Genomic DNA, 13894 nt, shown 5'->3' on the forward strand with positions numbered 1-13894 from the left:
ACAAAAGTCCTTGGTGTATGAATGTGCATCCTTTAGGTATATGCCTAAGAGTGGAACTGCTGGATCTTGAGGTAGACTGGTTCCCATTTTCCAGAAAAATCACCATACTGATTTCCAAAGTGGATGTACAAGTTTGCACTTCTACCAGCAATGGAGAAGTATTCTCCCTTCTTAACATTGTCTCCAGGATAAACCGTCACACGTGTTTTTGATTTTATCCATTTTAACAGGAATAGGAAGGTATCTCAGAGTTGTTTTGATTTGCATTTCTCTGATGCCTAAGGATGTTGAGCACTTTCTTAAGTGTATTTCAGCCATTTTAGATTCCTCTATTAAGAATCCTCTGTTTAGTTCTGTACCCTATTTTTAATTGAATTATTTGGTGTTTTGGTGACTAGCTTCTTGAGTTCTTTGCATATTTTGGAAATCAGCCCTCTGTCAGTCAGATGTGGGGTTGGTGAATGTCTTTTCCCATTCTGTGGGCTGCCTTTTTGTCTTGTTGTCTGTGTCCTTTGCCTTACAGAAACTTCTCAGTTTCAGGAGGTCCCATTTATTAATTGTCAATCTCAGTGTCTGTGCTATCGGCTTTATGTTCAGGAAGTGGTCTCCTGTGACAATTTTTTTAGGGTCCCTCACACTTTCTCTTCTAAGAGGTTCAGTATGGCTGGATTTATGTTGAGGTCTTTGATCCATTTGGACTTAAGTTTTGTGCATAGTGATAGATATGGATCTATCTGCAATCTTCTACATGCTAGCACCCAGTTATGCCAGCACCATTTGTTGAAGATGCTTGCCTTTTCCCACTGTATAATTTTAACTTCTTTGTCAAAAATCAGGTGTTCATAGGTGTGTGGGTTAATATCAGAGTCTTCAATTGGATTCCATTGGTCTACAATCTGTTTTTGTGCCAATACCAAGCTGTTTTTTATTACTATATCTCCATATTACAGCTTGAAGTCAGAGATGCTGATGCCTCCTGAAGTTCCTGTATTGTACAGGCTTGTTTTGACTATCCTGTGTCTTTTTTTTTTCATATAAAGTTAAATATCGTCCTTTCAAGGTCTATGAAGAATTGTGTTGGGGTTTTGATGGGAATTGCATTGAATCTGTAGATTGCTTTTGGTAAGATTGTCATTTTTTACTATGTTGATCCTACCTATCCAAAAGCATGGGAGATCTTTCCATTTTCTGGTATCTTCTTAATTTCTTTAATGACTCAATGTTCTTTAAATACAGGTCTTTCACTTGTTTGGTTAGAGTTACCCAAAGATATTTTATGTTGTTTGTGGCTATTGTAAAGGGTGATGTTTCTCTGATTTGTTTCTCAGGCCCTTCATTGTCTACTGATTTTTTTTTTTTAGTTAATCTTGTATCCTTCCACTTTGCTGAAGGTGTTTATTAGCCGTAGGATTTCCCTGGTGGAATTCTTTGGGTCACTTATGTAAATTATCATATCATCTGCAAATAGTGAAAGCTTGACTTCTTCCTTTCCAATTTGTATCCCCTTGATCTCCTTTTGTTGTCTTACTGCTCTAGCAAAAACTTCAAGTACAAAATTGAAGAGATATGGAGAGAGAGTGGACAACCTTGTCTTGTTCCTGATTTTAGAGGAATCACATTGAGTTTCTCTCCATTTAGTTTGGTGTTGGCTGTTGGTTTTCTGTATATTGCCTTTATTCTTTTAAGTATTTTCCTATTATCCTTGGTCACCCCAAGACTTTTATCATGAAGGGGGTTTGAATTTTGTCGAAGTCTTTTTCAGTATCTAGTGAGGTGATCATGTGATTTTTCTTTCTGTTTGTTTATATGGTGGATTACATTGATGGGTTTTTGTATGTTGAACCATCTCTGCATCTCTGGGATGAAGCCTACTTGATCATAGTTTGTGATTTTTCTGATGTATTCCTGGTTTTTATTTTCAAGTATTTTATTGAGTATTTTTCATCAATGTTCATGAGGGAGATTGGTCTGCAGTTCTCTATCTTCATTGTGTCTTTGTGTGGTTTGGGTAACAATGTAATTGTAGCCTCATAAAAAGAGTTTGGTAATGACCCTTCTTCTATTGTGTGGAATAAGTTGAGGAGCATTGGTATTAGCTCTTCTTTGAATTTCTGGTAGAATTCTTCACTGATGCCATCTGCCCCTGGACTTTTTTGGTTGGGAGAATTTTGATGACTGCTTCTATTTCAAGGGGTTATAAGTCCATTTAAATTGCTTATCTTTCTTGATTTAATTTTGGTAAGTGATGTCTATCTACTTCATTGATTTCAGCTCTCAATTTGATTATTTCCTGGCATCTATTTGGTTGAGTTTGCTTCTTTTTGTTCTAGAGCTTTCACTTGTGCTGTTAATTCTCTAGTGTGACTATTCTCCAGTTACTTCATGTGTGCACTTAGTGCTATGAAATTTACTCTTAGCACAGCTTTCTGTGTGTCCCATAGGTTTGGGTGTATTGTGTCTTCATTTTCATTGAATTCCAAGAAGTCTCTGATTGTTTTCTTTACTTTCTTTATGCAGGAGTGATGCAGTTGTGCATTGTTCAATTTCTTTGAGTTTGTGGGGTTTCTGCAATTTGTATTGTTGCTGAATTCTAATTTTAAGCCATGGTGGTCCGATAAGGTACAGGGGGTTATTCCAACTTTTTTGTAGCTGTTGAAGTTTGCTTTATTGCCAAGTATGTGGTCAGTTTTAGAGAAGTTTCCCTGCTGTGCTGAGAAGAATGTATATTGGATGGAATGTTCTATAGATGTCTGTTAAACTCAATTGGGTCATAACTTCTGTTTGTTTCTTTGTTTCTTTGTTAAGTTTCTGTCTGGTGTTCCTGTCCAGTGGTGAGAGTGGGATGTTGAAGTCTCCCCCATAAGTGTTTGGGGTTTAATGTGTGATTTGAGTTTTAGTAATGTTTCTTTAATGAATGTGGGTGCCCTTGTATTTGGTGCATAGATGTTGAAAATTGAGACTTCATCTTTTATGTTGTTGGATGTGTTCTTATATTGTCGTCTTCCCATGTCTTCTTCCAGTGAGTATAGGCAGGGTCTCTCCCTCTCCCTCCTTTCTCTCCAACAGAGGGTGGTTGTTGGCCATGGGTCAGGGGACTCAAAGAGGGAAAGTTGGCCTGGGAGTGCCCCCTAGTACTCACCTCTCAACCAGAAGGTGGAAGGGCAAGACAGGAATGGTGGCTGATGATGCTGGCTGCTTTGTTCTGTCTCCAGGTCCCTCTGGGGGACTCAGTGGCAGGAAGGTTCTGGCAGCTTCAGGTCAGAGAACTCAAAGAGGGAAAGGTTGTGAGTTTTTTCTTTTCAATCCAGCAACTTTGCTGAAAGTGTTATCAGCTGTAGGAGTTTCCTGGTGGAATTTTTAGGGTCACTTATGTATAACATCTTCAAATATAGATAATTTTACGACTTCTCTTCTAAAAAGGAACAAGATGGGACACAGGATATATTATTAACTGGTAATTTATTAAGAAGAGATACTCACACAAGGAGCCAATAACCAGATTTGGCAATCCGAGAAGCCCAGATCCAGATGCCTCAGAGACCTGGCGTGGACCCTGAGAGAGGAGGAGCCCCTGCTCTCCTCGTTCTTTATCCTACCCCCTACATATCTGTAACCACACCCAAATGGGCATGGTCAGTGGTACAGGTATCCAGGGCCTTTCCTTACACTCTTCCAACTTTTATCTTCTTGATCTCCTTTAGTTGTCTTATTGTTCTAAGTAGAACTTCAAGTACTATATTGAATAGGTATGTAGGGAGTGGACAGCCTTGTCTTGCTCCTAATTTTAGTGGAGTTGCTTTGAGTTTCTCTCCAATTTAAGTTGATATTGGCTGTAGGCTTGTGGTAAACTGAATGCCAATTAACGTTCACACTAGAGATGGAAACAACATATAAATGATGTTACTTTCATAATGTTTTAAAGTGGTCAATGATATTTTCAGACTCATACTTTGGAGTTGAAGGGGATTTGTTATAGGACATGAGAAGGCATTCTTTAGTCCTAAAGATACCATTTCAACGATTTTCTCTCTATCTCCCTGTCTCTGTGTGTTTGTATCTTTTGATGATGAGTTCACAATCCAGTAATAACAGAGAAAGCAACTCTCTTCCAGTATGGACATCATATTTTGTTATTAGCCATATATATTACACAAATAAAGGTTTTTGGCTTTAGCATTTTTTATAGCATTACAACCATCATACTACTCACATTTGGGCTCCATAACATAAAAGCCAACCTGAGGGACTCCACCTTCTCTGCTTACTTTTATTCATATTACTAGGGTAGATGTTTCCCAAACCACAAACTTGGAACTACTGGTAACCATGATTTTGATATCTTTTCATTTATCAGATCTATTTATGATCATTTCTCTTTTCTCAATGTCCCCTTTAAGACGGAGGCTACAGTTTCTTGACCAGTGCAGCTTTCAAGGAGGTTGTCTTTCACCACCATTATATAATGATTTCCTCCCAATGGAAACATCCCCTCAACCCTGACAGGAGGAGTCTCATGAAATTCAGGAGGAAACCAGCTTCACAAGTCTTGGAAAGTTGAAATGTGATCCACCTCCAAGTTGTAGACATTGTAAACATTTGCCAGAGGAGGAGACTCTGGTCAGCTGAGGTGCTGAGAAGAGACTCTTGGCCCTGTTGAGCTGCCTATAAGTCACACAGAGAGCTCTAGAATTGATAGTTTTTGAGTCATCAACCTGTTAGGATGGGCGTTTAGTGATACAGCTACATCATCCTTGAGTAATCCTTGCTCTTTTAAGTAACCCTTCACCCACACTTCTGTGAGCAATCTCAATACAAACTCATTGGTTTACTAATGATTTTGATAGGATAGTTACTTTGATCTGTTGTAGGTTCTCTATCCCAGGTGAGTAGGTGTGTGTGTGTGTGTGTGTGTGTGTGTGTGTGTGTGTGTGTGTGTTGTGTGTCTTCCTGGTAAAAGTCCCACACAATAACCCTCACCCCTAGACTTCAAGACCAAAATGCCATCTTGGGTCCATGGCTTGCCTTGAGTGCTTTTCTGTCCTATTCACTCTGTTATCATGACTGTTGGCTGACTCAAGAGTTTAGCATTATTCATCAGTTCTGGGAAACTTCTGAACAAAAGATTTGGACATCTGCCAAGTTCACATAGAAGCATGATGGCATATCAGGGCCAGTGAGTCAGTCCCCAAGAAGACATTTCTTCACTGGCTCAGTCCTCATTTCCAGTAGTACAAGGTTAGCTTGGGACATGCTACCCTTTTTCATTGCCTGTGTTGCAAGGAGTTGGGTAACAAATTCCCAATGCCTTTGGGATGTCTCAACCTAAATTGTCAATTGGTGCTAAATGATTGGACTCACATCTTGGTGAATATAAAACCCAAAATGAACACAGCCAAGAAGTAAAAGAGCTGAGAAAGGTCATATATTATCTATTGCAGGGAAGAAGAGCAAAACAATTATTTCCAATGCAATGACCACTTTGAACAAGGGAAGCCTGAGGATTTTGTTTTAGAAGCCTGTACATATTAAATAGAAAGATACTTTAGGAGTAGGCACATTACTGAGTATGCTCAGTTAATAATTGCTTGAATATGTTTAGTTTAAAGTCATAGTACAAAAGGTAAAGATCATGGACAAAGTTTTGACAAGTTTAGCTGAATATTATGGAACACATGTTTGAAAAATTAAAATAGTATGTAGTAACACTTTTGGTCTTCCATTTTGGGCTTATCTAATGTCATAAAACTGATGGACAAGGAGGACCTCTGGGCATGTTCGTGTTCTCCTGGTGTTTTAGCTGAGAACAATAGAGGAGATTTGTCTCTAGAGGTACCTGCCCTCCTCAGTGGTTACCAGCTTCTTGTGGGTGTCATCATCATTAGGAGACACACAATTATGCTGCTCCTGAATGTTAATCTCTTCTTCAGTTCCCAAACCCTGCAACTAATGTGTCTTAGAACTTTTTGTTGTTGGGGAAAGGGATAGAGATGGAGACAGAGTCTTTCTATACAGCTAGAGATCAGGTCTAGAGATCAGGCCCTGCCTTGTAGACCAGGACTATGTGTAACAGGATTTCCTTGAATTTGCAGTAATTCTCCTTTCTCTCTCATTTGCCAGGATTCCAGGTGTGTACTGACATGTCCAGTGGTCTACCTCTTTTAAAAGAGCCATCTGTGGGATTAGAAGCATTAGGGAAGATATTGTTGGTATATGAGCAGGTAAAAAAAATCTGTGTACATGTGCTTTCAAACTGAAATGGCAGAGTAGCATAGCTGAAGCACTTTCATCACTGCACTATGGCTTGACATGAGGTTATCACTCAAGATGTGGCTAGTTAGATGGTATATGGTGATATCCCTCCTGCCTCCCATACTTCCACTTCCCTCTTTTCTATTGTGGAATAATCTTTTTGTGCACTGTAAAGATCTGTCTTTGCCAAGGCACCTTCTGATAGGTTTAATAAAGAGCAGAATGGCCAATAGCTAGGCAGAAAGAGGTTAGGTGGGACTTCCAGGCATAGAAATAGGGAGAGGAGATGAATCAAGGTATGGGAGAGATGCCAGAGGACACAGTGAGGAAACCAGAGGTGTAAGATGGAAGAGAAGTAAAAAGCCCCTGGGCAAAACAGTTTACTATAACTATAAATGGGTTAATTTAAGTTATAAGAGGTAGTGGGACAAGCCTACCCTATAGGCTGAGCTTTCACAATTAATAATGTCTCCATGTCATTTTTTTTTTGCGAACTGGTGGCCCAAAGAAAAACCTGTCTACACTTTTCCTATCCCCTCTATCTAGTTTCTCTCAGCCCTCATTTTTTTTTTGGTTTCTTATCAATTAGTTAGTAAAATCCATTAAGGTTCCAAGGAAAGACAAAAAAGGAGAAATGTACACTTAATATCACATTTTCAGGTACAAGGGACTGTTTCATGATTGTTAGTGATAGTGACATTGTATAAAACCCCAGAGTATCCATCAACATAACCAGACTAAATAAGTATGCAAAAATTCCACATTTGTAGGGAAGCAATGATTAGGAAAATTTAAAACAGATTTCCCCTTATGGGCAAATTTCTTCACAGAAATAAATAAAAGTGAGCCTGCAACCAAAAAATTTGGGAGTAACTCTTCTCTAGCCAACCAAAGAAAGCTATTTAGCTTTCTAACTTACTTGGATTGACTGCAGCAACTATGGAACCATTCTGAGAAAAAGAGCTGAGTGAGACTTTTGCTCCTGGGGAGAACAGTTGCTTGAAATAGAGGACACAGGGTACAACATTAATAGTAATTAAGAGACAAGGCAAGTGACAGTCATCTCCCAACCATCTCACAAACTCTACTGAAATTGCAGTTTGTGTTTATTTTGGGACTCAGAGTTAGTTTGAAAGTGACTGGAGAACTGACCTATATAAATAGCCTGAATGGAGGAGCTAGAGGTGAGAATATTTTCAAAGAAACTTAAAAACCCCACTAATTAATACAAACATATGTGGAATATGCTATGCCAACCTCAGTGGCAGTAGAAACATGAATGGAATAGTAAAAACCTGTGGTGACTGAATTTGTAAATCTGGGGACAATTTAAGATATTTAGAGTCTGATTTTTTATGATGTTATTAACAGATGGTCTATCACATGCCATTGACCCAATAGGCTCAGTACTGAAATGCTACCTAAAACTACAAGTCCCAGTAGTATTCCCATGAAAATCTCAGGCTGTGGTAAAGACATCCCAACAATAGTCATTTGAATGCTTGGAGACCTTACTCATTTCCAATGTTGTCAATGGATAAATAAAACAAAAAGTGGACTCTGCATGCAGTTTTCCATGCAGGTTTGTAGTGTGTTATGTAGAGCTCATATGCTATTCTTTATCTTTGTGTAGTTATCTCTATGTTGGATCTCACTACAGAGATTCCTTATTTCCTTATTTCAAAACTCCTTTTAATTGAAAAATTGAGGAGCTTTTACCTAAACTTGAATTTGAAGCCATTCATCTATAATATGATGATATGCTAAAAGATATATATTGTGTGAGGAATTTAACAGAGCTCTATAATAATGTCTTTCACAAATCAATATGCTCAATTAGAATATACTCACAAATTTACTTCAGTATTTAGTGTTATTTGTGGGAGGAGTCATTGTCAACTATGAACTTGGTACTCACCTTTGAATCAAAATTCTCAGTGAAGTCTCATTGATGGTAGGGTTAACAGATAAATGTCAACAGTTGATGTTAGTGATAATAGAATCTGAACCTGCTTGTGTGACATCTTATCAGTTCCCCGAAGAAATCCATCTGCTCATTACTATGCCTCTCTATGTTAAAAGCAATACTCAGTTATTATATTTTATGGTTTGTCAGTAAAAAGAATGTTTGCTTTTTGGTCTAAAACATTGATGATCTAACAATGTTTTATAATCCCAGATTAATACATGTCTTGACTGCCTATATGTTATAAGACAGTCCAAACTTCTCAGCCAAAGATGCCCCAGGTACAGAGTCAATAATCTGCAAAAATCCTTGTGTGAGGTATAAATGGACCAAAGAAAGTTCTTAGGGGTTAGCCTGCTGGTCAAACTGCCCTGTGTAAAATCTGGAACATGAATAAAATAGTCTTATTACCTACATATCAGATCAGTCTCTGCGACTGCCATGACAAAACACCATAACTGAAAGCTGTAGACAACAGAAATTTATCTTTCCACAGTTTCAGAAACTGAAGTAACTGAAGGTCTGAAACCAAGCTGTTGACAGGGCAATGGTGCCTTTGAAGCTTTTAGAAAAGTCTCTTTCTTACCCTTTCTGGCCTCTGATTGTCAGCAGCACCTTCACCTTCCTTGCCTTGCAGCTGTTCTTCCCTTATTGTCACAGGGCCTTCTTCCCGTGTGTCACTGGGTCAACATCTCTGTCTGGTAAAGACGCCAATCATATTGGAGCGAGGGACCATCTTCATTCAACATGACTTCATCTCAATTTATCCAAAATACCTGCAAAAATCCTCTTTCCAAAGCTAGGCCTATGTTGAGGATGTAGGTAAACAGAGAGTGTTTAGCTCATCCTAAATCAGCAGTGAAAGGAGGAAATGCATAGAATGTTGCTCGACTGGAAAACTTGAGGACACACAGTTAGTAGGATTTGATGATCACCAGGCCAAACCCAGTGCAATCACAGGGGCCTTATCCAAGGGAGACAGAAGACTTAAAGGTAGAGAATGAGATGGAACCATAGACACATAAATTGGACTCATATGTTTGAAGATGGAAGAAGCAACAACCAACAGAGAATTCTGGTAGCCTAGAAACTGAAACAGGCAAGGAAATAGATTGTCTCTTAGAGCATCCAAAAGGGCATAGGCGTGCTGACACTTTGATTTTTGATCCAATATAAGTCATTTTAGATTTATGATACCCCAAACCACATTGTTTCAAATCACTAAGGTGATAACAATTTGTCATGGCAATTATAGGAAGCTAATACCCTTTGATACTCGTGGATATTGTTTTTAGACACTGAGGGTATCAGGATACTTGGATGCTAAAGTCTCTTATCTCCTCTGGCAGTGTTTATACATAACTTGTAATCCTCCTGTGTACTTTAACCTATCTTTAGATTACACTGCTAAGTAAATAGTTTTGTACTGCACCATTTAGGGAAAAATGATATAAAAAGAGTGTCTGTATTCTATACAGATAAAGTAATTATTATGAATGTTTTTGATCCTTGATTGAATCTGTGGGTGTGAAACCCATACAGGAAGGAAAGTTGATTAGCCTAGTTGTACAGTTGGTGGGTGAGACTGGAGAGAAATAGGAAGTTGGTGAGTGGGACTGGAGAGAACCAGGAAGTGACTCAAGTAGGAAATATGGTGCAAGAGGAGTGTGTGCTTCTGTTTCAAATTAAATATTAGGCAGAGAAATTTCATGTTTCTGCCCCATTAGTGGAATATTTTGCATAGTAGATGATTTTAAAGCCATGTAAATTCTCACTGGGACATTGGATTTCAAATAAATATGATTTAGATTTGTAGAAAAAGAGCTATATTTTCTTAATCATAGAAGTGCCTTTATGAGCAATCATTTGAATTAAAAGCATGCTCAAGTAATCTTTGCTCATTTTGAATCCTTTGTCCTCTCCTCCACCAAGGATATTTCCTTTACTTTCCAACAAGAACACAGTGTAAGTCAACCCTGGTGGTACAGACCTGTAACCCCAGCTACTCAGCAGTCCAAAGCCTGCCTGGACTACAGAGTGAATCTAAGGCCAACCTGGACAACTTAGTAAGACCCTATCTCCAAATGGCTGTGGATATAGCTGAGTTCTGAGCTACTTGCCTAGTACATACAGGTCCTTGTGTTCAATCACCAGTACTGAGAAAATGAGAGCAAAGTAAAACAGCATTAATTTCTGAGAATTTTGCATTGGGAGCAGTTAAAGGGCCCGCTTTGGTTTGAGGAGCTAAAAAGAAAAATGTTTGCTAGGTGATTCTCCCTAAAAACAAAATATTAGCCTAGGATGATAGGGAAAAAAATGCCAAAGTAAGACAAAGAAGCTGGGTGAAATTCCTTGCTATCAGCTTGATTCAGATTGTCTAGGATAAAAATAAATTGTTAGCTAGTACATTCTATCATGATTCCAGACTTCTTAGGAAACACTAATGTTAGAGCCATTTCTAAGTAAGACTACACCTTGCCAAAGAGGGCAGAAAAGATCAGACCATCAGAAAGCACTTCAAAACAACCCTTCTATTCTTTCATTTAAAAGTTATCAAGATCTATAGGTATTCCTAACATGATTTTAGAAAACTACTTTAAAAGGCAAAGGAGATTCTGGAATTATGTTCTCAGAGGCACTAATGGAGGCAGTTGTGTTAATATCAGCCCTAGCTGATGAATGAGAGAGAGAAATATAGAAGGATAGAGAGGCTAAATTGACTTCTACTCTTCCTACTACAGCTGGGTGGCTTAGAACACCTGCCGTTTATTGAGCATTACATTGCAAGGAATAGAATTGGTCATGGCAGAGCTGACATTTTGAGGCTTAGTTTAACAGTATATATAGCAATCTACACTTCTGCATGCCACTCCAGGATTTGCATATGCACCTGGGGGTTTGGAGTATGGGGGTGTAAATGCTCAGGGTAGAATATGATGTTAAAGTAATAGCCTGGTGTGAGTTGTTTTTCTCTCCACAGTGATCAAATACCCAACAAGAAGCAACTTAGGGGAAGGATTTATTTTGGTTAATGGTGTGAGAGGACCAAAGTTCAGTGTGATGGGGTAGGCATGGCAGATGAGATGGCAGGAGCATAAGGCTGCTTGCTAACATTGTGGCTGACCAGCAAGCAGAGAAGAGGAATGCCAGCACTGCCCTTTTCCTTTGGACTCAGTCCTGCACCCAACCCATGGAATGATATTGCCCACATGCCCACATTCAGAGTGGCTCTTCACTGGAAATGCCTACACAGACACAGCAGAGTATCCTAAGCAGTATCCTAAGCATTTCTTAATCCAATCAAGTTGACAAACATATTTGCTCTTCATGGGGCTCTGGGCATAGACTTCATTAGTTAAAGTCGCTGTCAATCTCAAATTATTCCATGTTATTAAGGGATACAGATGATTTTCTTGTGGTAGTACATATAACAGTGTTCCTGCTTTTGTTTTGTCCTGGTTAGTGTTGGTCTATTCCTCTCAGACATGGCTGCTGCTTTATTGCTGAACATGGCCGCTATTGCCCAGAATTATGACTAATTCTTACTCTGCTATAACAACCATTAAACAAAAGTGAGTCAATAATCCTTTTCCCACCTGCTAATCAGTTCTTCACAGAGCTTTGCCCTCATAGCATCTTTTCCACTGGTGGCCTCAGTTAACCTTCTAACTTGCATTTTAGTCTGCTGCCAATTGTCTGCTGCCAAAAGGAGGGCCAGAAAGTAAGATAAATGATACCAAACCAAGTTATGTCCCAACATTGCCATGAGCCCTTCTAGATAAAGCCAACCCTTACCCTCCTCTTCTGGCTAAGTCCCCTTTCTACCCTGAATGCAATCCTGTGGATAAAGAGCATCTTCTACATCCTCCCATGTAGAAACTGAACCCTGATGATGACTACTGATGACACAATATCCAAGTGTTGCCCAAGTTAGGCTTGTCAGAAGTTGCCTGCAAACAAAACCCTGACCCTCTTTACTCAGGGATCCAATGTTCCCCAAGGGTAGGAGTGAAGATATTCCCTCTGGCCCAGTACTTTAATTTCATAGAGATTCCAGGAAAGAATCCTAGAATGTAAACATATTGCTTGGTCATTTTTTAAAATTCACTTAGGTCCTAGCAAAACTAGTTCCTGCAGCCTATTGAAAGTGGTACTTTCTGCATGTCATTTTCAATTGGCTTTTATGCTTTTACACCCAAAGGGCCATTGATTTGTTAAGTTTGCTGCAATGAATGACCATCAACAGGGTGACTTAAAAGAGCAACCAATTATTCTTACACTTCTTGGGGAGGGATGGTCAGAGTCTGAAGTCTAAGAGTCAGCAGCATCAGTTCTTCCTGAAGTCCCCCAGGAAGGTCTTCTTGTGAGTTTGCCTTCTGGGCTGTGGTAGCTGCTGCCAGTCTGAGTGTTCACTCCTGGTAGCAGAATGCCAATGGCTGCTTCTAATGTGCCATGGTCTCCCTTGTAGTATCTCTATGTTAAATCTTCTGCTCCAACAACTAGACTTAAGGCCTGTCCTGAATCTAGAACAATCTTATTTTATGACCCTTAACTATACTGGAAATATCCTATTTCCAAATAAGTCACTGTTCTCAGGACAGGGGACCAGGACTTGGATGTATACTTTGGAACTGCCCTTCAATCCACCCAACATCCTTTCTACAGTAGTTCTCCACTAAGCTGTTGACCTACCAAAACTTTTAGCTGGTAATTGGTGTTAGAATTAACTAACTGGAATAGCTCTTCTTCTGCCTATTTATAAAGACTCTTTATTGTTACTATCACACACACTTCACAAAATAAATACAATTTTTATTTCCTGCTTAAAATACCCTCCCCTTTCCTGGGATGACACCTACTCTTAGCTTTCTACCATATTATTTATTATCTTTGACATTTTATTGCATTTATTTAGTGTGTGTGCATGTGTCCAAATGCTTGTGTGTCACTCCACCCTGTGGCCAGTGAGGCTACTCCTGGAGGATTGACAGATATATTCCAAAGACCTGTGGAGGAAAAGCCAGGAGACTCCAGGCTTTTGACCTCAAGAGTAGTGCAAACAAAGCACTTATTTTTTATTATTAAGCAAGCAAAGCATGCTTTAATTACAGTTTGCTTAAGCAAACACAAGTACAGTGAGGGAGTATGCCTGGTGTTATGCCTTATCATCTTTGGTCATATGGAAAGAGCCAATAATATTCCTTTCCCACAGAGATAATTTGGACATGCCAGGGCATTCCATTCATGGTCTTGCTTTCCGGTGTACTCGCTTATCATAGTTTATGCAATTCTTTTTTGAAGGTCGCTGTGCGGGAAGAACACTACACACTCTGTCCCATCCACAGTTCACAGGGTTCACAGCTGTGTTATACAGGCTTCTACATCATGCATGTGTGCATACAGAATGGTAATGGAGAACAACTTGTAGGCATTGTTTCTCTCCTGATTGGGCTTTCAGGAATCAAGCTCAGATCACTAGTTTTGGCAGTAAGCACCTTTACCCACTGAGCCCCCTTCCCTGTCTTTTACTCTATTTTTGCACCTTCCTCAAACCTTAGTAAGTAATTTGCCTTTACCTAGGATGTTTCTGACTTGAAGTCCTTAAGCTACAGCAGCCTGACATAGGACACGTCTCTTTGGAGCATGTTTTCCCCCTTGGATTTGATGGCAAAATGTCCT

The 13894-nt window shown here is 39.3% G+C and overlaps 1 long non-coding RNA gene across 1 annotated transcript in view; it reads left to right on the plus strand.

Annotated features, from left to right (window-relative positions):
- The first annotated feature begins 2985 nt into the window (after positions 1-2985).
- The window catches only part of LOC107979088, a 50509-nt gene continuing 39600 nt past the window's right edge, over positions 2986-13894 (plus strand). Inside the window, exon 1 of the long non-coding RNA XR_003485612.2 lies at positions 2986-6218. This is a non-coding gene — a long non-coding RNA (uncharacterized LOC107979088). The remainder of the gene's footprint in view (positions 6219-13894) is intronic.

This window comes from Cricetulus griseus, chromosome 5 (genome assembly GCF_003668045.3).
Source record: "Cricetulus griseus strain 17A/GY chromosome 5, alternate assembly CriGri-PICRH-1.0, whole genome shotgun sequence".
NCBI classification, from domain to species: Eukaryota; Metazoa; Chordata; class Mammalia; order Rodentia; family Cricetidae; genus Cricetulus; species Cricetulus griseus.